The 21,717-nt window shown below is 54.0% G+C and overlaps 1 protein-coding gene across 11 annotated transcripts in view; it reads left to right on the top strand.

Moving 5' to 3' along the window:
• INPP4A (inositol polyphosphate-4-phosphatase type I A) overlaps nucleotides 1-21,717 on the top strand; it is a 148,516-nt gene that overhangs the window by 21,045 nt on the left and 105,754 nt on the right. The window contains exon 1 of one of the 11 annotated variants that reach the window (XM_073791069.1): nucleotides 6,104-6,549. The exons of 9 other annotated variants lie outside the window; for them this stretch is intronic. The gene's annotated coding sequence lies outside the window, so the exon portion shown is untranslated. Of the gene's footprint in view, nucleotides 1-6,103; nucleotides 6,550-21,717 lie in introns of those variants that run through there. One more of the 11 variants, XM_033838119.2, reaches the window with a different exon arrangement.

Below are 21,717 nucleotides of genomic sequence, written 5' to 3'. Positions count from 1 at the left end.
TAGGCCTGGCCTCTGCCCAGCCCTCAGGTGGACAGCTGCTTGGCCTCCGGGCCCTGGTCTCCCTCTGACTCCCTGGCTCCAGGCCCAGGCCGGCCCCTGCCCACCTCGCCGAGTCTTCCCTCCTCTCCCAGCTGCGCAGGAAGGGACCTTGTGTTGTTAGCTTTCTTACGCTGACCTTACTGAGCACTTGCTGTGCGCCAGGGCCTGTCGGCTCAAGACGGGTGACGCACGTCCCCTGTCACTGATTTCATGAGCCACCCGCCCTCCTGGAGCCTTGCCGAGCGCTGGCTGCCGTGCACGGCTTCCTCTCATACGCCCTGAATCACACGCGTCTGTCCTCCCATTTTGCAGGTGAGAGAACTGGGGCGCAGAGAAGTGAGGCTGCCCAGTGGTCAGTGGCAGAGCAGGACTCACAGGTCTTTCTGTCCACAAAGCCCCTCACAAAGTTACGCCAGGTAGGCCTAGCCCGGTGATAGACCAGCCACCAAACTCACGGGGTGACTGGGGTGGCAGCAGGTGACAGTGTCCTCCTGCATCCTTTCTGATAGGGACCCACAGTCTTATTCCCATCTCTCTCTCTCTAATCCTTGTCTCACAACCCTGTGTATACTCACCGCGGATGCCTCGTACACCCCTCCTCCCCCCTTGTCTGTTTACTGTTCCCCACTCTGTGAACTTGGCCTCTCCACCTGTGTAGCTCCGTTCTCCTTGCCCTTCCCTGTTTTAGCGGTTAAACCTGAGACCTGCCAGCAGTGCTGTCCCACGTGGGGCGGTGGCTTGGAGGGGAGACCCAGAATCATCAGCGTCCCCCCCCTTGGCAGTGAGCAGAATTCTAGGCTCTTCTCAGCCCCGTGGACTCACTTCTGTGGACTTGATGTAAAGCTTCTCTTCCTGAAGTAACAGCATTTTTGCCTATATCCCCACACATACACTCACATTTGATTTTCTTGCATTTAGATGCACATGTAAACCCACACTTGATTTTCTTGTATCATTATAACATTTTTCTTATTTTAAATTGGCAAAAGAACAAACCTGTTAAATAGACATTTGCCGCTTAGCTTGGAATCTTAAGTCCCGTCTTAATGGTGATTTTATATGAAGAGAAATATTCTCTCGGTTCCAAGTAACTTATACATGGGCTTTTGGAAAGCAACCTGTTGGTTGAACTGCCCATAGTTTACCTTCACCTTTGTGGAATTCTAGAACTGAGATTTAAAACTTTTCATCAGGGATAGCGCTTTGTTTATTTTCTAATGCAGTGAGACCATGAACCAATGTAACACGTGGTAACTCTTAAGTAAGTGAGATAATAGTAAAATTTTGAGGCTGGACAGTAAGGAGGTGAGAGCCTTAGAAACCCCAATTTTGATGTCTCAGTAAAGGAAACAGAAAATGTAAAGGTGCCTCCAGGGAGGGAAAAGGAAGGAAGGAAGGAAGGGGAATAAAACCCAAACCGGAGTCAGTTCTGTGCAGTGAGAGGCCGGCGGCTCACATCTCTGCTCTGAAGACCTGTGGCGTCTCTCTTTTCATGGTCTTGGTCCTGAACCCAGCGAGACTTCAGTTCGTAAAGGTGAAATGCCACAGTCTGGATGGTGCAGGACTGAAGTCTCCTGGGTTCGCAAGGGGACCTAGTTCAGCTGAGACCAGACGCAGAGCTCATGGCTGGGCGTCGAAGGCCGGGGAGACCTCATCACTGCAGACCCCGGTCACTGGGGACTCGCCGCCTGGGAGGCTGGGCGGATGCCTCCTGAGGCCTCTCTGGGACGCAGAGAAGGAGCCTTCGTGACAGGACAGACGTGGGAATTCTTGGGAAGAGGAACTGTTGGGGTGGGTGTGGAGTTAGGGAGGGAAGCAGAGCAGTGATGGGAGGTCCCCCGCCCTGGCCGCGTATTACACTCACCGGGGGCTTTTGAGGCGCAGGGAGGCCTGCTTTCCACCCCCTTACCTCCGCCGGAGGCCAGTAAAGGAGTGGGGGGTGGAGCCAGCCAGCATTGACATTTGTCACCTTTTCCACGTGGTGATTCTAAGTTGCAGCCGGGGTGGAGCGTGCTGGGCCCCAGAGGTTTAGAACTTGGGCTTTTGAACGGAACCAGTCTGTTTTGAATCCACGCATAGCTGAATCCTCTTCAGCACCGAGCCCCAGCCCTCCCCACCTCTCGGAGGCTGCGAAAGTAGGTGAGGATGTGCCGAGCACGGCGGGCTCTGCTGGGCGCTGGGGGCTCGTGGCAGGAGTGGCTGATTGTCTGATACGGAAGGGCCGGTGGCAGAGGGCCTCCTTGTCGCTTGGTAAAACCACAGTCCTGGTTACGGCTGCTTCTCAACCCGGTGGGATGTGGCTGGAGAACCCACGACCACGTTGGTGGGTTTCTGAATTCACGGCCACAGCGTGACAGGGACCATTTGGCACCCAGAACCTGGTTCCCCACCATCCTAGACCAGGGGTCAGCCAGCTTTTCCTGAGAAGGGCCAGAGAGTGAACATTTGGGGCTTTATGGGCCGTGCCAGTCCTGTCACAGCACCACTGAACTCTGCTGTTGTAGTACAAAAATGGTCAAGGGCAGTAGGCAAGCAAACGGATGTGGCCGTGTTCCAATAAAACTTTATTTTACAAAAGCAAACAGTGGGCAGGACTGGGCCCTGGGGCCGCAGTTTGTGGATCCCTGCCCTGGACCATGATTTCACACTTTCTCCTCAACCTCACCGCACCCCGCTCGCGGCTGCTGGCCTTGCCTCCAAGGTACTGCGGAAGCCAGCACTCCTGTAGACTCACCAGCCAGCGTCTGCACCGTTCGCCCGGCCTCTCAGCCTCCCATAGCCTCTCAGCCTCCCATCGCCTGTCAGCATCAGCGCGTCACCCCCCCGTCCTTGAAGCCTCTCCCCTCGGTCCCCAGCACCCCTCCCTCGGGGTCGCCCTTCTGTCTCCCTCCTTGGCTGATTTCTCCTCCTGGCATTGCCGGGGCCTCGTCCCGGGACCTCTGCTCTTCTCTGCTCGCTTTGCTGGCGCTTCACTCATCACTTACAGGCTGGCGACTCCGAAACACACTCACCCAGTCCACACGTCTCGCCTGGATTCTGGGCCCTTCTAGCCACTGCCTTCCTGACAGGAAGCATCTCCGACTGCACGTGTCCAAAACCAGACTCGGGTGTGGGCCTCCTTCCCCACCTCCGTGAGATGAAGGCCCGCGCGCACCTTCTGCTCTGCCGGTGAAACCTCGTGTGGTCCCTGACACCTGACTGCCCGTATCGGCTCTGTGGGAAGTCCTGCCGCATCTTCGGAGCACAGTCACTCCTCCTTTCTGTGTGTCCCACCTTTGCCTTCATTACTGCACCGTCTGCAGGGTGCCCGCTCTCCCCACGGCCGCCCTTGCCCCATCACTGTTTCTAGCAGAGCCGCCGGAGGGGGCTTCATTGAGCAAAGTCAGACCAGCTCACTCTCCTGCTCAGAACCCTCCAGAGGCTTCTCACTTGGGTACAGCAGAGGTCATGAGGCCGCACGTCGCATCCCCCTTCTCCTCCTCTTGTCCCTGCGCCAGCCTCAGGCTGACGGCCCTGGCCTGCCCTTCTGCCTCTTCCCTCAGACGTCTCCATGGCGTACTTTCTCTCATAGCATCTTTGGGCTCAAATGTCCCCTTCTTGGTAAGGCCCATCCTGACGGCTGTATGTAAAATTGGGTCTCCACCCCTCCCCCACTTTGCCCAGCAGGCTCTGCCCCGGTGGCCTGGGCAGTCTCCCTGGGCGCCTTAGGACCGTGATGTTGGCGCAGTAGGGGCCCTGCACGAGGCCCTCCGCCCAGGCTGGCGTTTCCGGGGCGTGGCCACGTTGGCAGCAGGCGTCCTGTGAGTGGGTGCACCCCACCGCCAAGTGCCTGGTGTGGTGATGGAGGGGGTGGGGGACAGCTACGGGGAAGCCCTGCTGTCTTCTTGAGAGCGAGGGCTACTTTATATTTCATTAAGCGCTCAGGATTTATAGCCACAAAGCCTTCTCAATGACGTTGTTGATTACAGTCCTGTTCCTCTTAGACATGTAAAGGGGTAACATGTAGGCTGAGGCTGTGAGGTGCTAACCCATCTGGCGGGGTCAGTATCAGACTAACTGCTGCACAAAGAATTTGTGGCTTCCACAAAGATTTCCTCAACTTGTTTTCTTCCCTCTTTTCTCTTTACTTTTCACTTGAGATTTCAGAGGACTGCTTTTCCCTTTGTCGCGTCCCTGGATTTTAAGGAGCCCGGCTCCGGGCTGGGTGTTACAGGCATGGAGAGCTGGCCTGTGCGGGCTGGCCAGGCACAGGTGTGCCCCACCCCGGGTGCCTACTGGCCTCCTCACCGCCCTCCCCCCCAGGCCCCTCCCACAGCAAGGAGGGGAGCAGTGCGGCTCACTAGCCACGGGTTCCGAGCGGTAAGGGGGCGGAGGGCACGCCTGGTGAGTCTGTGTCCCTGAGTGGATGGCCTTTCCCTTCCCTCCATCTGGAGGCACGGTTGGAACCGGAGCCCAGAGCCTCACCCCTGCACCCGTGGTGTTGCCTCTGGTCAGGCATGGATCAGGGCTGTGCTGCGGGAGGAGCCGGGAGACGTTTCCAGAGGAACCTTCATGGGCCGCCTTTGAATAGGTTTCAGTGTGGGTTTCATTTTTGTGACAATCCACTCCCTCTGTGGTCTCAGAGACCAGGATGATTTGGGCAAACTTTTGATTTGAGGTCACTTCAGAACAGTTTTGGCCGTGGGTGTTACACATGTGCTCACAAGTGTTCACGAGTGTGCTCACTCGTGTGTCTGTAGCTTCTCCTGGACGGCCAGCAGGCACGATGCCTGACCCCAGTCCTGTGAAAACACTGCTTCGTTATTCTACAGTCACTACGTGTAGGAGAAAAGAACGGATGACCCTGTGGGGATAAAATAATTGAGTCCGAAAAGCCTTTTTTTCCTTTAAACTTGGCAATCTCGCTAAGCTATCAGGGGAAAATGTGGAATTATATAATAGGTGGGAGTGTGTTTTTTTTAACTTACATTTGAGATGTCTATGGTGTCTTGTCATGTGTGGAATCTTTCTGTTAGGCCATCTGAGAAGTTAAAACTGGAGGAAGGCGAGGTTCTTTTGCACATAAGCCCTCCCGTGCTGTGGCTTCTCCCAGGCTAAAAGCCACAGGTTGAGCTTTCAGGGACCAGGGACAGAGCTAGGTGTTTGTTTGCTAAGTGGACTGTGTAGCCTTGAAATGCTTTAGCCCAGTGGCCCGCAAACTTTTTGAAAAAGTATCCCGTAAATGTGGAAGCTCCCCAAGATGTTGCCCCTGTTCATGGATCTGCCCCCGGCCTCCAGAAGCGCCCGGGCACCCGCAGTGTGACTACCGTGGAGAGCAGGTTATAGGTCTGGGGTTCACCCCATGCGGGCAGGCTGTGACCGAGGGTCTGGCCCGGGGTTGGGTGATTGAGGCAGGAGCCATCTCCTGGATGGCTCTGGAAGCCCTGGGGTGGGAGAGGGGGGGCTCCCGCTGACTGTGGCCTTGGTGCTGAGCTGGTATCTGAGGACCAGCTGGGCTTGTTCCTCTTTCCCTGCCCTGTAAGGAGTGTGTGGGAACCGAGAGTATCGACTGGGCTGTGGGCAGCTCCAGCAAGGCCCCTTTCTCCATCTCCTGTGTGAGTCCATTTTCTCTTTCTCTCCTCCAGCCAGGCTTATTTCTGCCCCTCCTGGGCCAGCAGCATTGGCTCCACAGGCGGAGAGCTGGGGGGCCTTGGTGGTGGTGAGCACGAGCCCCAGGTGGGGTCCCTGGTGAGGGAGGAGGGTGCCAGGTACTGGCTGGGCTTGAACCCAGCACCTCCCGACAGGTCCCTCGAAGCTTGTACAGAGTAGAAAGGTCAAGGACGCGAGCACCACACAGGTGGCGGCATCCAGAGCCCTGATTCTTGAGATTGTTATCTACTTTGCACAGTTACACACTGTGAGGGCATTACTTAACCTGTGGCCTCATTCAAACGTCACGGGAGTATGGAGGGAAAATCATGGCTCCTCTCTGGTCTTTCTGCTCCCCGCCCTGGAGGCCTGGCGTTTCTGCGCATGGCCCCGGTGGCACTGTCTGTCCCATCTAGATGTATGTTTCTGAAGCGTGCATTTGTTTACCAAGGCTTGTTTGGAAAGCCGTGTACACGGGGTTATGAAATCACTTGTGTTTTTCATTTCAGCCTCCTAGTACTTCCCTCTTCGTGTTAGTAGAATCTGGTATCACCTGGCTGCACTCAAGATCAGCCTGTTGCTAGGTGTCCACGGAGCAGCGGGGAGGGCTGCCTCCCAGCCTTCTAGGTGCTGCCTGAGGTCTGTGGCAGGTTGCGTACTTTTAAGCAGGTCGCCCACACAAAAGGGTGTCCTCCAAAGGAGCTGGAGTTGGAGGTGTGCAGCGCTGTGTTCTTTATAACGTGGAAATACCGCAGAGATCGAAGTGCCTCTGAAGAGCCCTGGGTGCAGGGAGCTGTGACTGCTACTGCCTGGCCCTGCACTCCACAGACATCATGTTGAAGGCCAGGGCGGATCAGTGGCCAACCCAGGCTCTCCTGGCTGGTGAGTGACAGCCAAGACTAAACCAGGCCCCTGACCCCAGGCCTGGCCCCTTTGTATACTGCAGGGCCCCGGGAGGCTGCACACCCAGCCGGGCTGCAGTCACCCCGACAGTTTGCAGCCCCTCTTCACATTGTGCCATCAGTATCCGCCTAAGTGAAGTGCAGGAAAATCAGTTTCATTATTTTATAGTCATTTTTTTAAGCAATCTGTTTCACTGATAAAAAACATTTCCAAATAATTTTTCTTACGTACTGAGTTTATCTTGGGGCACTGGGGATGCAAAATGTGAGTTTTTCTGTCATTTAATCATTTAAGAAAAGCTGTTCGGGGCTCCTTCAACGGGTCAGCTTTGTGCTCGTTGAAGATGAAAATGACTCAGTCCCTTAAGGAGCTCAGGGGAGACAGGGATCTACAGTGTATTAAAGTTTTTTTCTTTGTGGTTTCAAGAGGACTGTGTCATAAAGAGCAGAGGGTGTTTATTTCTGGCCAGGAGAAGCTTCACAGAGGAATTGCTATTTAAATATGGTCCTGAAGCGTGAGTACGAATTGCCTGCAGGACAAGAATCAGGGCATCAGGGGAGGGACAGCCCGAGCAAAGGTGTGGAGGGTGCATATTTGAGAGCCTTAAAGAAACAGCCTGCAGGTGTGGTCCTCAGCTCGCTTGGGGAAGGTAGGTGGGCTAGCAGGCCCCCCACCCCGGGGTAAAGGACCTTGGACTGTATCCTGTTTGTGCTGAGAAAGCCAAGGGAGGGATTTAAGCCAGGGAGTTATTTAGCCCATCAGATTTCCAGGTTACAGAGAGCCCACTAAAACCCCATGGTTCAAGTACCAAAGTCATCTCTCTCTCCCGACTATTGAAACTCAACTCTTGTTCATCCGGGATGACAGACGAGATGGGAGAGCAGGGCTAGGCCTTGGACAAAGCAAAATCACCGATACCACCGAAGGAGTCAAAACTGAGTACAAAATGAGTTTCATCTGCTTAAAATTGCGTGTTGAACTTTTACAGATATATTGTTTTTATACTCTCAGCCTCAATATTATACGGTACGACTGAAAATGGCCACGATAGCCTGTGCTCAGCTGTGGCGGACCAGGCCGCGTGGGGCAGGAGCTCTGCAGTGCACTCCCTCCCCCCCCAACTTTCCCTCCCCAAGGTGGGGGGCCGGAGAGCAGCGCTCCCCGTGGTGGGGAAGGATGGGCCTCTGTAGGGGGCCCTGTGTGTCCCCCTTGGTTGCCAGTAATTCCGGATAACAGTGCGGAGTGCACTTAAAACTCCCCCCCCCCCCCCCCCCCCCCCCCCCCCCGCCGCAAGTGCACTGTCTTTTCATTGTTTACACCAAGGCTAATCCACAAATGTTTAATCCACCCCCAGGTGGTCAGGATTTGAAGGCAGAATCTTACTAAAATCAACTCCAAATAGCGTTGTGGTAACCAGCCTTCTTTGCAAGAGACTTTGCCCATGTTTCTCTCTTTAATATAATGAGTCAGACTTGCCACTTGAAATATTTTTAATCACAAAACTTTTCAGAGACGTTAATTAGAATGGGCGCACAGGATAATGAGGATTCATGGCGTAGAAACTTCTTTAAGAGTGTCGATAGGTCCTGGAGCTTGAGTTGGTGCTTGTTCGGAGCTAGGTTAGATAGAGAGCACCTGGGCTTCAGGTCGGGTCTTGCGGGGATGGACGCACGTGCTGGTGCTGACTCACTGAGCTCTAAGCACTGTGTGATCTGCTCCTGACTGGACTCGCAGTCGGTCTGCACGGCTCCGCACTGAGTGGAGACGGCCATGCTTGCCTGCACCCCGGGCCTCGCCAGAGCAGGGACCCTCTCCGGCTGGGCTGGATCCTGTGCTCTGGGGATAAGCCTCCCCTTCTCTTCCCTCCCCTCCCCACAGGTGTCCAGTCCCCAGCCCCAGAGTCAGGGTGGCCCTCACCGTGGCACTGTTGCCCTGCTCTGAGTACGTGTGTGGGGAGGAAAGGCTGAAGCGGGAGCTCTGCAGAGGGTGGGGCTCCCCGAGGCCTCCGGCTCTTCAGAGGGGAGGGGGCCCACCCCCGAGTTCCCGGTTACCGAGGTCATTTCCCTGGTGCACCATCACCCGGGCATGGTCACTATCGCCTTCCCTCCCTTCCTGCTGTCCACAGATTCTCATAGGGCTTCTCTGGCCCATTCTTTTCCTGGCCAGGTTTTTTTTTTTTTTTTTTAATTAATTTATTTTTGGCTGCGTTGGGTCTTTGTTGCTTGCTGCACGCGGGCTTTCTCTAGTTGCGGCGAGTGGGGGCTACTCTTCGTTGCGGTGCGCGGGCTTCTCATTGCGGTGGCTTCTCGTCGCGGAGCATGGGCTCTAGGCGCGCGGGCGGCACTCGGGCTCGGTAGTTGTGGCGCACGGGCTTTGTTGCTCCGCGGCATGTGGGATCTTCCCGGACCTGGGCTCGAACCCGTGTCCCCTGCATTGGCAGGCGGATTCTTAACCACTGCGCCACCAGGGAAGTCCCTGGCCAGGTTTTTAATGGGGACTTTGAATAGATTTATCAAGGCCTCATTTCCTGCTGTAAACTTCCTGTGTTCTCTGGTACTTAGAGCACCTTCCCTGCTGTGCTGGATCCAGTGGCTTGGCCTGAGTGCTTCCAGGACCTTGTTTCTGAAGGGATAGAGGAGATCCTGGGCCTTGGGGGCGTCAGCTGGGCTTGTTAGCCGGGCTTGGTAACGTTTGCTGGGGACAGTTCATGGGGCTGGCATCATCTAGCCCTTGCAACAGCCCGAGGAGGAGGTTGCTGGTTACGCCCACGTCAGGGGAAACGGAGGAGCAGAAGGTGAAATGAGTTCCCCCTGGCTGTGCGTAGCCCTCTGAGAGGCAGAGCCAGGACTCGAGCACAGGTGGCCTGGCCCCGGGCTCTGCCCCTGACCACGAGGCAGGACCCCTTCCCGGGACAGGATGCAGGCTGTGCAGTTGCACCTGACACCCGCACCCACGCCACCTTGACCTCTGTCCCGAGCGGGTGCGGTGGCACGTCCTGGTCATCCTGCCTGGACTGGGGAAGCTGGGGCCCCGCAGTGTCCCAGTTCTCAGTGAGTGACTGCTCCAGGCCCTGTTTCCAAATTCTAGGGGCACTTTTGCTGTGGCCTTTCTCTGTCCGCGGTGCTGGAACCCGGCGTTCCCAGAGCACAGCCCCACGAGCGAGGATTCACCACATCCTCCATTCAGTGGGCTCTGCCTGGCCGGGACCTCCAGGACATCGCTGGCGTCTTGTGGGAACTGCCCTCCCTCTGTGAGAGAGTAAGGCCGTGGCAGCACCGGTCCCTCCTTAGGGACCGTCCTTTCAGCCCAAAGCTTCGGCGTCTGCCGGGTGGGGGCTTTCTCCCCCGTGCCCACCTCTCCCCACCCACTGCCCGTCCTGCCGAGACCACAGCTGGAGGCCCCATGACTTGGAGGCCGGGCCTCACAGTGGCTGGGGGCTGCGCAGGAGGATTGGAAGTAGAGGGTAGAGCCCGAGTCAGGAAGACTCAGGCGGCCGTGTTAGCTCTTGGGCCTCAGTCTCTTGGTCCTCGAACTGGGGCTGCGGTAGGAGGTGGTTAAGCGGCATCTCCACGCCCTGCAGCTCCTGTAACCCTCTGTTAGTCCTGTGGGTCTATTTTGTGGCCCATTTAGGAGCTGCCTTTGATAACTTCCTAAAATAGGATGTGCTGTTTTGGACGTTGCTGTCGGTGAGAGGGATGTGTGTTTAAAGCTAAAATAGGCTGTACTTTTTAACTTGCGGGTGTTTCCTTTTTCTGTGTCATGCACACCGTGTTTAAGTCACAGTGTCATAGTGTCCTCCCTCCCACCCGAGAGGACAGCCCCAGGCGGGTGCCAACCCACAGACCCAGCTGGTGAAGGCCTCCCGCCCGCGACCCGGGACTGCTCCAGGTCAGGAGGCCTTTGACAATGTCTGTTCTTTGTCCGCTGACCTGAGGACAAGGTCATTTGCCCAAGAGCCTGAGGGGGTCTGGGGTCTAGACAACTGAGGGCCTCCCTTGCAGGCCAGCTGCTGAGTGGTTTCCCTGGGCTGGGCTGGGCTGTAGTGAGAGTCCACACGGGGACGGGCGGACCCCAGCCCCATTCTGGGTGAACTGTGGGCAGCTGTCAAGTGTTGCATGTACACACACCCCACACCGCATGCGTGCGCGCGCACACACACACACACACACACACGCCCCACACGCACACCCTTGCACCAGATGCGGTAACCTCTCTTTTGGCCTTTCTGATGGTCACCAGTGGCTGTGAAGAGGGTGCGGGGTCCCGTAGGGGAGGGTGAACTGGGAGGCTGGCAGGGACTGCTGAGGGGGACGCGGCTGACTGTTCCACTCTGCCTGACTCCCTCTGCGTTCAGTCCTGCTGTCACTGAACGTGGACACAGCCCACATCCTGTCTTTTTGCTGCAGAGCTGATTTGCAGTTTTTTGAAGAGGGAGGCCTCTTCGATAAAGAGGGAGGGAGGTCTGATTTTTCGTAGAGCATTAGGACTTAATTGGAAACAGCTGTGCAAAGCTTAGGGCCTCTTTCTAAGATAGCAGACTAGAGGCAGCTTCTGCAACAACTTCAGTGCCTGCGAATCACCTGGCAGGCCTGTTGCAGGCTCCGCCCTCAGGGAGCTTTAATAGGTGGGGCGCTTCCTACAAGCTTCCAGAGGACGCTGATGCTGCCTGTCCGTGGACCGTACTTCACGCCGTCCTGGAGCCCTTGGTCCTGTTCCACCCCCCACTCAAGGTATTAGCTTATTTTTATCACCTTCTCTAAACTGGGCTACTTCTTGTGGTGCTAATTGATAGCAGCTCCAGTTCCAGGAGTGCGGGGAGGGCTTCTTGTGCCCGCTCTAGTTGGCAGTGGCTCTGATGGGGGTGGGGAGACAGAGTCTGCCGTGCTCTTGCCAGGAGCTCGTGCGTGTGCCTCGTGTGACCCCCCCCCAAGACTACGCCACCACAGTGAGTTGAGCAAGGTGTCAAAATCCAGGAGCCCTGCTGTTTCGCTGTAAGAATTACACGCCAGATCTAGTTTACGGAGCCTCAGAGATCAATGAATGGTCTGATTGGTGGCATCTCAGCTGGTTCGTCCCTGGTCTCAACCAGCTTGTCCCAACCACTGGGACCAGAGCCATGACCCTGCTGTTTATGAACTAGGATCTTCTCAGGGGTTCCAGGAGGCCTGTCACCCACTGTGTCTGGGACCAGGCAGTATGGCTGATGGCGGGACGCCACGTGGACAGAGCGTGTGAGGATGAGGAGGTCCCCGCTGGTTTACCTTGTCTGATACATAAAACGTCATCAAGCACCAGCTTCTCTGAAATGAGTAACCGTTGCAAATGGGATTTGGACAAAGGATGACAGACTCGTTCTCCCGTCCGCCCAGCCCAGCCTCCTGGGTTTCTTGTTGGCCGCCTGGCTTGAGCTTCTCCCATGAGATGGTCTTTGGAGCGCTTCAGCCTGACCCTGGGCTGGGCCCCTTCCTCAGGGTCTTCTTCGGGCTGGATCTGGATCTGAAACTGCCCCCAGGCCCCAGTGTGCGGGCCTGAGGAATTGCCCCCAGACTGCCCGGTGGGGCTGGGGTGCTGCCCCCAGGGGGTCTTGCTGAAGAGCTGCCCTCCTAGCCCCTGCCCGCCCTGCTGCCCTCTGGCTGAGGGGCAGCCCCTCGCCGAGCCACTCAGGCTCTGCCCCAGCAGAAAACCCTCCTCCCCGTGTTTGCAGGGCCCCAGGTGGAGCCCCTCGGAGGGGTCTCGGCTCTCTCGCTGTCTCACCCCCAGAGGTGGGCTCATGTGCTGGGCATGGTGCCAGGTGTCTCTAAGGAGCAGTTTGTGACTCCCCAGCCACCTGATGAGGCTCCCTAATCAACCCGCTGCAGATGAGGAAACTGAGGCCCAGAGAGAGAGGAAGGGAGAGCCTGGGCATTGACCTAGGGCTAGCTGGGTCCCACTGGCCTGCTGCTAGCTAGTCTGATCGTCACCTTTCAACTTCAGAACTCTTTGGAGGTGGGGCTCCTCCCAGAACAGAGTTTAGCCAGTGGAGTTTTCCTGCATCTGGTGCTTCCATTGCGAGGTTGTGGGTGTTGCTCGGTGTCGCTCAGTGTGAGCCCTCGCCCCGCGGAGAGGTCAGGGGTCGTGAACAGCAGGGGTTGGAGGGGCCTCTGGGCACCTGGTGGGACCCTCTGAGTTGTGGGGAAGATGTCTTCCCCTGACGTGTTCAGGAGGGAGGGAAACTGCATGCCTTTCCCCAGAGCCTCAAAGCGTTTTGTGTATCAGAGCCAGCTCGGCCACTTATCAGCCAGAACCTGTTTGTTTGCAGTCGTCTCTTCTGATCGCCAGTGGCTACTGGATAACCCAGTGGCCTGGCGATGGTGTTGGTTTCTTCATGGAGCTGCGTTTGGCTGAATGTTGGCCTGTGTTGTACCCGACTCACGTGGGTTTGGGTATAAGGATTCAGTGACACCATTCCCATGTGAGGTAGTGCCGCCGTCCTCTGTGTGAAGCGATCTCATTACCCTGAGCCTCAAGAGCAGACTTACGGAGGCTCTGCTGTATCTCCAGGTGATCCAGTGTCAGCAAGCAGGCTGGTGTATGGGGGTGATTCTAAGCATTTGACTCTTCCCCCAGCGGACCGTGCCTTGTAGAGTCCCAGGAAGGTGAGGGAAGCGGCCTCAGCCCGCAGGTGTGCTGCTTGCTGGGCCTGAGCATCTGGTGGCTGGTCCCAAGGGGGCACCCTGCCCACCTCCGCCTCCTCTGGGCTGGGTGCTTTGTTTTTGGTGAGAGGTCTCGTCATCAGTACTTCTTGCTTTTCCTTTTCCCTTTATTAGGAGTCTGCCACAGTGGAGTTAGGCTGTGATGTCCTTCCCTGGATTAATAGCTCAACACGGTGTTTAAATGCTCTAAACTTTAAAAACTTGCAAAGTTTAAACAAGCTGAAGCAGCGTTAAAGGAAGTGGCACAGCAGGTGATGTGAGGGAGCCTGTGTTCTGGTCCCTTTCCTCTCTGCCTTTACACCTGCAACGACTACGTTAGCACGTTTTGGGGCTAAGCCTTTGGAGGGCTGGGTAAAATCCCCCCGGGGCCGCAGGTTAAATTGTTCCACTGACCATCCTGGACAGGTGTGGTTTACCTCATTAGCGTTAAGTCACGGGAGGGACTTGATGGATGGCAAGAGTCAGTCACACCTGGTCCAGGGGGTGAGGGCCCTACAAGGAGGGCGGGCTGGTGGGGGGCAAACATGAGAGGTGGGCCCCTCCAGATAGGTGTGACCGGCTCTCCTGGAAGGGAGCAAGGGGCAGGATGCGGGCAGCTGTGAGGTCCTGCCCCCTCCCCCCTCCCCCCGCTCGTCATCCTGCCTGAATGGGGATGTCTCCTCAGTGGGCTTCTCATGGGGGCTGCATGCCAGCAAGCAGCTAGTCAGTGCTGACAGTGGGCAGGTGTGGGCGACATCCAGGGATGTGATCAAAAATGACAGGCGCACACCCTCCCATTTAAAAGAAACATGTGGCCTATGATCTCTAAGCTGTAGAAAAGATTTTTATTTTGCTTACGTTGCTTTTTCGAAAAGAAAGATAAAAAGATAAGTCAAACTAGAATGCAGATAGTGGTTTTTGATATTCTTTATTATGTTTTATTGTGATAAAACGATTTAGTAGGTGCTACTTTATTTGAAAAAGCATAGGAAGACTGATAACGGTGGATTTCCACTCAGCTTAAGACATTTTCATTTCCAGTATAGTTGAAACTACATACCTTCACCCTGAGGTTACCATCAGCTTCAGTTTGCATTTTATTATTTCCATCCGCTCAGCTCTTTGTATTTTGTGACCCAGTCTTTACATATTTTTGTGCCGGGAGATGGGAAGCAAGTTATTTCTCAGTTTGTCTTGTGACGCTTACGGTCAGAAACAGCTGTTGCTTGTAATGAGGCTTGTTGCTACCTGCCGCCGCAGGTGGTACGGGAATGGTCAAGTTCAGGGTGGGGCCTGCGTGGGGCTGGGGCCTGTGCATTATGCTCCCTTCCCTCTCTCATCCTTTTGCCTGCCCTGCGGCTGTGTGCCGGGGTGGGCAGCACCCAGCCTGGTTCCCGGTGCAGAGCACAGGCTGGTCTGTGTCTACCCCTGCTGCAGAGCTGGCTTCACCTGGGCAGGCTCTCTCTACCCCAGAGCATGCCTATGGTCTCCGCACCAAACACCTTGTCAGTAACATTGCTCACGAGCCCTGCCCTAACGATAGCAGCCTGGACCTGCTCTCTGTGCCCCCCTTTTCTGGGCTTTTCTCACCTTCCTGTAGGCCGCTCCGCTCCTAGGGATGGTGTGCCGCCGGACAAGGCCTGGTGAACACATGTGTCCGACAGATGGACGGTCCGTGAAGTCTTTTCTTCCTTTCCACTCTGTGCCTGGAGCCTTTCCTTTTGTAAAGAAACCCTTGCTTAGGGACTTCCCTGGTGGTCCAGCAGGTAAGACTCCGCATTCCCAATGCAGGAGGCCCAGGTTCGATCCCTGGTCAGGGAACTAGATCCCGCACGTATGCTGCAACTAAAAGATCCCACATGTCGCAACTAAGACCCGGCGCAGCCAAATAAATAAATCAATATTTTTTTTAAAAAGAAGAAGTACTTGCTGTCCCACCTCCGCTCCTTTGCAGACGCCCCTTTGTCTCCTCACAGTAACTGCAGCGTGGCTGGTTCCCCCATGAGAGCCAGCCTCGCAATGGATGGATTCCTTCCTCTGCACAGCCTACGTTTCTCAGCCGAGGTGGGCTTGGGGGTCCCTTCCTCCTTGACCCACGACGTGCCATCCTCTCTACCTCCTGTCACTGCCCTCTGGCATCACTCCGGGTTACCCCGGTCTCCAGAGATGACTGGGCAGCGGCCTTTGACGTCCTGTCACTCCGTGTCTGCAGGGCATGTGGCGTCACCAAGCCCTCGGCCTTCAGCCTCCTCTCCCGTGGTCGTTCCTGAAACTGCCCCCTCCCGGAGATCCCAGCCTTCCGAACGCCCACCTCCCTCCTGTGTGTGCCCGTCCTTGGCTCCCGCTTAGTCCCCGCCGGTCAGGCCCACAGGAGCTTCGTGTCCACTGGACCTGCGGTACAGGGCTAGCCAGGTCGCAGCCACTGCTCCAAGATCTGGGGGTCTGAGGTGTGACAGTTTTCCTGTGACTTGGGGGTGGAGGAGTTGTGCATTCCCACCCCCACCCCCCCGCACCATGAGAGACGGGGGAGGCTGTGAGACATTTGAGGCAGAGCCCCTCTGGCTGAATCTGGAGGGATGGAGGGGAGGGAATCCTCCCCAGGAGCCAGGTGGGAGGGGAGGTCCTAAACCACCTCACATCGGCTCGTTTTTTTCCAGTAATTAAAATTTTACATACTTATTGTAAAGGGTTTAGAGAAACATGGTCCAGGTGATAAAAGAGAAAATCACGGTACCCCGTCTACCAACGTTAACGTCTTAATACGTTTTCTTCTAATCGCTTCCATTTAGTGTGTGTGCGCGTCTGTGTATTTATATTGGTAGATCTTAGAGTTTTAGGTTTTCATTTGTCAAGTTGTTATAAACTCAGTAATTTCCATCTCAAATGCCTGCATGGTATCTCACCATATGACTGAACCGTAATTTACTGTTTCCCTGACGGACATTTAGGCTGCTATTAAATCTTGCAGTTCATGGTGTAAGGTACGTTAGGGCACAGGTAACGAGCTGCAGTGAGCGTCCTCTTAGCACACATCCTACCTACTGCCCCCCTCCCCCCACCCCAGTGGCCGAGTAAACTCCAGCTGCTGCACATCTGTCTTGTGGATGGGTGGCCAGGCCTATAGGGTGTGACCTCATTCCACTCAGAGGTCTCACCTTCCTGCTAACAGAGCCCCTCCGGCCACTGCTGGCCACAGGCTCTTAGCTGCTTTGCCAGTCAGTCTGCCTACTTAGGAGCTGGAGAAAACAGCCACGTGTTATCTTGTTTGTAGGACATATTTTAGGTTAAATGTTTAAAAAATGTGTGTGAAGAGTTGATGCAGTCTTGAAAATATGATAGTCCTGCCACCCGGCAACAGCAGGGACTATGTTTGCCATTTAACGTTCAAGAGAAAAAGTAGGATGCTATACTTTAGTACCTGCTGATCTCATCTGTGTAAAATATGCAAATAAAAAAACTCTGACTTCAGTTGTGTGATTATGGGTGGGGTTTCCCCTTTACTTTCCAAACTTGCCGCAGGGGAACCATGGTGATAATTTTTTCAAGCGTCTGTGCTATCTGTCCTCGGCTGACTACAGGGTCAGATTCCTTGAAAACCCCCCAGGCGGTTCCTAAGGTGACTTGGCTGCCGGGTAGGTGGTGTGTGTCTGGTTGTCCCCCTGCGCTTGGGGCCAGCCGTCACTTCGGGACCAGCCATCACTTTGGGACCACGGCTGTAGCTCTTCTGGTGATGGGAGCCCAGCTGCGGGGTTCTTTGTTTTGTTGATTTCAGGGTATCAGCATCTTATTAATATGAAAATGTCTTGCTTTTTAAGTGAGAAATTTGGAAGCTGTTTCATTCATCTTCCTTTGAATATTTAATCCAGAGTTTTGTTGTTATAGTAGAATATACTCTTTTCCTGAAGTAAATCTGTAACTGAGAAAATAGAAATCTGTTGGAAACACCTCGTCTAAAGTACTACAACATGCTGATTGCTAACCATCTACATGAAATATTTCTCTTCATAAAATTTTCAGTTCTGTCGAAAGGGTTACTGCTTATTAAAACAAGGGGAGGGAGGCCTGTTGATGAGAAGGTTAAATTAGAAACAGTACTGTTGAGAGGTTTTGAATCGCAGCCTTCCGGGGAGGTTTGCTATAGTCCCGCTCCGAGGACCACGGCAGCTTTCCAGAGTCCCTGGCAGGCAGCTCCTCTTCTCCTCATTGCTCCCTACGATGGAAGGCTCAATTTCTAGCCCTTTCTCCTTTCTTTCTGGGTATCTTCATGGGGTACCGTAACTGCATTGATGGGTTTATGTTGTTGCCTGAAGTCTCAGTAGTAAATTAGGCTGAGTTTAATGGAAATGCACACACATTGCGGGCGCTTGTACAAGATGGTCTAAGAATCAGACGTGTCCCTGTGATGTTTGTGAAGCAGCATAGGTGCTGTGAGTCCTCCTGGGATCCTAAAAGTCTAGGAGTTATGGCCCATCTTCCTCGGTGTCCAGGCCAGTCTCTGTTCTCTTGTTTTCTCTCCTCCTTTCCTTGCCCTTGGTCATCTTCTGAAAGAGGAGACTCTTCCACTTCTCCTGCCTTTCTCATCAGCCTGTGCATCCCTCCCCCCAAGGTCTACAACAGCGTGGAGACCATTGGAACCACCAGCGAGCCAGAGGAGGAGAGACCGGCTGAGGGCAGGCAGGGCTCTCGGAGTTGCCCAGAGGCCCTGCAGTGTGGGTGGGCGAAGCAGGCCCAGATCACAGAGCTCTTAGATCACTGGGTTCCTGAGGATGAGTTACGTCAGAGGAATCTGGGAATAGAAGTCAGTTCTTAGAAGGCTGGGTTGTGTGAAGGCCAGGGCAGTTGCTTCTCGGGTGTCTGTTTGCTCTACCTATGATGGCCTCTGCCTGAAGGGCCTCCTCCTGTGAGGAATCTGCACCAGTGATCTCAGCCAATGGCAGGAGGTGGGCAGGGGGAGACTGGAAGCTGCGTCCTCTGGGGAGAGAAAGTATATAAAGTATAGCTTTCCATCTTTGCACTTAAAAAAAAAAAAAAAAAGGAAAGGCTAATTGATTCAGAGCCAAGGTAATTTATTTTATTTATTTTATTTTTTTAGATGTTGAGGGTAGGAGTTTATTAATTAATTAATTTATTTTTGCTGTGTTGGGTCTTCGTTTCTATGCGAGGGCTTTCTCTAGTTGTGGCAAGTGGGGGCCACTCTTCATCGCGGTGCGCGGGCCTCTCACTATTGCAGCCTCTCTTGTTGCAGAGCACAGGCTCCAGACGACGTGCAGGCTCAGTAGTTGTGGCTCACGGGCCCAGTTGCTCCGCGGCATGTGGGATCTTCCCAGACCAGGGCTCGAACCCGTGTCCTCTGCATTAGCAGGCAGACTCTCAACCACTGCGCCACCAGGGAAGCCCCCAAGGTAATTTAAAAGAAATAAGCTTTAAAATTTTAGAATAGTTTGAGATTTACAAAAAGTTGCAAAGATAGTAGAGAGTTCTTCTATACTCCCCCCTCACCCTCCCACCCAGTTTCCCATATCGTGAACATCTTACCTTATTGTGGTACATTGTGATACATCAGTCACAACTAATGAGCCAATACTGGTACATTATTATTAACTAAAGTCCATACTTTATTTAGATTTCCCTAGTTTTTTTTATTATTATTTTTTAACCAAATGTCCTTTTTCTGTCCTAGAATCCTATCCGGGACGCCCTGTTATATTTAATTGTCTTATTTCCTTAGGGTCCTCTTGGTTGGGAGACTTCCTCAGACTTTCTTTGTTTTTGAGGACCTTGACAGTTTTAAGTAGTGATGTTCTGGTATTTGTAGAATGGCCTTCATTTTGGGTTTGTCTAATGTTTTTCTCATGATTGTACTGGGGTTATCAGTTTTGGGAGGAAGACCACGGAGATGAAGTGCATTCTGGTCACATCCTAGCAGGGTCCGTACTGTCAACATGACTCGATCACCTGGCTGAGGTGGTGTTTGTAAAGTTACACTCCCCACCTGCCCTAGAATGTTCTCTTTGGAAGGCAGTCACTACGTGCAACCCACGGGTATGGGGTGGGAGTTAGGCTCCACCCCTTCAAGGTGACAGGGTTATTTTCGTAAATGGTTTGGAATTCTTCTGTGTGTGAGATTTGTCTCTTCTCCATTTATTTATTCAGTCATTTATTTATAACAGAATGGACTTTTGGATATTTATTTTCTACTTGGGGTTATAATTTAGTACTAGGTTATTTATTTATTTTGTTGCTCAAATTGTTCCAGCTTTGGCCATGGGAGCTCTTTTGGTTGGCTACTGTGTCCCTTTGACATACCCCCATTATTATGGGTTTTTTAACTGTTTGGTTTTTTTTTTTTTGGCACTGTGAGATGCCCCAGGCTCATCTTGTACATTTCCTGCCCCAACCCTAGAATCTGCCATTTCTCCAACTACCCCTCACCCCTTTTATTGGAGAATTGCATTAAAAACCAAGACCCCGGCACTGAGTGGTTAAAGTTATTGTGATTTCAGTGTCTGTGTACTCAACTGAGGAATAAAAGCAAAACACATAAATAGCGATACTAGCAAGAAATAACTGAAAATCTCCATTACCAGCTCTGCCCCTTCTCAGGCTCCTCAGACACAGTTTTACGGTTGTAAACCTGATGTGCACCTCGTTCTGAGTCCTGTTTCTGGAATCGTCTCTGTAGTGGTGATGCCTTTATGCACACTCTTACCCGTTCACGGTGGAGATGCAGTAAGTAGGTCTTGGAATAACTAATTCCTGCACCTTGAGTCCTGTAGTGGCTCTTGGTCAAAAGCAATATATTGAAAAAGAACCCGATGGAAGAGAAGTTTTAGACACATGATGAGCTGTGTAGACAGAAAGCCCCACTGAGCCCCTTAGAGAGAGAGGGGCTGCTTGAGGCTGGGGTCCGGGGAGACAACTAAGAGATGGGGTTGGAGCTGGTCCGGTAGGTGGAGTGGGTGGGAGTTGTATTGTGGAGGCTACAAGTGCAGGGGGGCCGAGTGGAAGCCTTGCACCCCACCCTAAAGACTCTGGAGCCTCACCTTTAGGAGAGTGTGTGCATGTGCATGCATGTGTGTGTGTGTGTGTGTGTGTGTAAGTGATGTCTTCTCTGGCTCTCAGCCACACTGGGAGGCCAGATCAGAGCTTGTTGCCTTAGCCCCTTGTGGGGTGCCAGTGGGAACAGAGAGAAGAGGGTGATGAAAGCAGAAGTCTTAAAGGAAGAGGCAGCGCAACCCAGCGACTGCCCAGCATGGTTGATGGTTGGGAAGCCGTGTCGGGAATGTCTGAGCTCCTGAGAACGGGGGGCCCCAAAGGGAGAGGATGCAGGAGAAGCCAGTTCTGAAGGGGGACATGGGCTCCAGTTTCAGCGGGTGCCAGGAGTCCGGGGCTGGTGACTCACTGACTTAATAATGCTGGATTCGGCCTCCAGAGAGGCCTTACGGCCGAGGGGAGGGATCCGGGCATCATCTCCTGGATGGCTCGGTGGCTGAAAAAGTCAGGGTGCAGGAGGGTGAAGGCACACACCGAGGACGAGGCCCGGCCTGCAGCCTGTCCCTGTCCCTGCCGTTGTCCTGGCTGTTGGCAGAGGGAGCTACCCCTCGTGCCGGATGACCGACGAGCATGGGGTTGCTGAAGCACCAAGTGGGAGCTACCGTTCCACACCGTCTCCTGACGCCATCAGTACTGGCTGGTTTAGGGTCTTTTTTTTTTTTTTTTAGTATTTATTTTTTTGGCTGCATCGTATCTTAGTTGCAGCACATGGGATCTTCATTGTAGCATGTGTGGTCTTTCGTTGCAGCACGCGGGCTATTTGTTACGGCGCGTGGGCTTCTCTCTAGTTGCGGCGCACGGGCTTAGTTGCCCTGCGACATGTGGGATCTTAATTCCCTGACCAGGGATTGAATCTGCGTCCCCTGCATTGGAAGTGCAGATTCTTAACCCCTGGGCCACCAGGGAAGTCCCGGCTTAGGGTCTTTTGTCTTGGGGCTTCTGTGTTGCTGTGCTGGAACTCCTCTTGACAGTCTCATTCTGAGGGAATTTAACCCTAAAGCTCTCTTCTTGGCGGAGTGAGCCCTGCTCCTCTCCTTCCTGAGTCTGAGAGGACGCTTGAGAATGTGAGCCCCACCCCTGCCCCCTGCCACGAACTACAGGTGGGACTTGTTTCTGGGAGGGAGATGGTGTGGGGGACTCTTTAACTATTTGGTCTGAGTTTTTGTCCTTGGAAGACATGGTATATTGTATAGGGTTTTTCCGTCACCCCTGCATGCAGCCACCAAATTCTGACTGCCGTTTCCGCTCCTTCTGTGTGGAATTAACATCTTTGTGAGATCCACGTGCCCGTGGAGTGACGTGGACAGTGTAGAAAGGCCCTGGGGGATGGAGCTTACCCAGAATTCCTGTGTCCCTGCGGGGGCTGTGGTGATGGGGAGAAGTGCTCCGGTTCTGGGTGTATCACCGGGACTTGTCGAGGGGC

Source organism: Tursiops truncatus, chromosome 14, assembly GCF_011762595.2.
Source record: "Tursiops truncatus isolate mTurTru1 chromosome 14, mTurTru1.mat.Y, whole genome shotgun sequence".
NCBI classification, from domain to species: Eukaryota; Metazoa; Chordata; class Mammalia; order Artiodactyla; family Delphinidae; genus Tursiops; species Tursiops truncatus.
Note: the sequence above shows the minus strand (reverse complement) of the source record. Positions and strands in the feature narration are given on the sequence as shown.